The sequence below is a fragment of the Peromyscus californicus genome, unplaced genomic scaffold (genome assembly GCF_007827085.1).
Source record: "Peromyscus californicus insignis strain IS unplaced genomic scaffold, ASM782708v3 Scaffold_15__1_contigs__length_86483966, whole genome shotgun sequence".
Lineage (NCBI taxonomy): Eukaryota > Metazoa > Chordata > Mammalia > Rodentia > Cricetidae > Peromyscus > Peromyscus californicus.
The window spans coordinates 86448196-86449114 of NW_026294447.1; the positions used below are offsets into that span (position 1 = coordinate 86448196).

At 46.9% G+C, this 919-nt stretch overlaps 1 protein-coding gene across 3 annotated transcripts in view; it reads left to right on the forward strand.

The window, feature by feature from the left end:
* Pole2 (DNA polymerase epsilon 2, accessory subunit) overlaps window positions 1-919 on the forward strand; it is a 31557-nt gene that overhangs the window by 12432 nt on the left and 18206 nt on the right. The window lies entirely within an intron of this gene.

Genomic DNA, 919 nt, shown 5'->3' on the forward strand with positions numbered 1-919 from the left:
CAGCATTCCCTCATTTGGGTCTTGTTAAATCGTCTCTTTGGCCTGGTGTACAGCCAGTCCTTACAGTACTGTGTTGTATGGTGGTGTCTGAGTTAGGGTTTCTATTGCTGTGAAGAGACACCATGACCACAGCAACTCTTACAAAGAAAACATTTAATTGAGGTGGCTCACTTACAGTTTCAGAGGGTTTTTGTTGTTGTTGTTGTTTGTTTTTGTTTTTTTGTTGTTGTTGTTTTTTGAGACAGGGTTTCTCTGTGTAGTTCTGGTGCCTGTCCTGGATCTTGCTCTGCCGACCAGGCTGGCCTCGAACTCACAGAGATCCGCCTGCCTCTGCCTCCCGAGGGCTGGGATTAAAGGCATGCGCCACCCCCGCCTGGCTAGTTTCAGAGGTTAATTTGTTATTATCATGGTGGGAAGCAAGGCAGCATGCAGGCAGATGTGGTGCTAGAGAGGTAGGTGAGAGTTCTTACATCTTGATTCGCAGGCAACTGGAAGTGGTCTGAGACACGGGGCATGGCTTGAGCGTATATGAGAACTCTAGGCCTGTCTACACAGTGACACACTTCCTTCAACAAGGTCATACCTACTTCAAAAAAACCACACCTTCTAATAGTGCCACTCCCTTTGGGGGTCTTTCAAACTACCACAGGAGGCTTTCTCTCTCTCTCTCTCTCTCTCTCTCTCTCTCTCTCTCTCTCTCTCTCTCTCTCTCTGTAGGGGTTGGGGATTTAGCTCAGTGGTAGAGATGCCTAGCTGGTGCAGGGCCCTGGGTTTGTAGTGGGGGAATTGCTAGGTGTTTGCATGCTGTTAAACTAATACAGGTTTTCAAATGTGATGAGAAGAAGCAACAGTAACAGCTTAGGGACACTGTTTTGTCTTTGGTGTTTTAATGACTCTTTCCTTTAAATGTCCAGTTCAG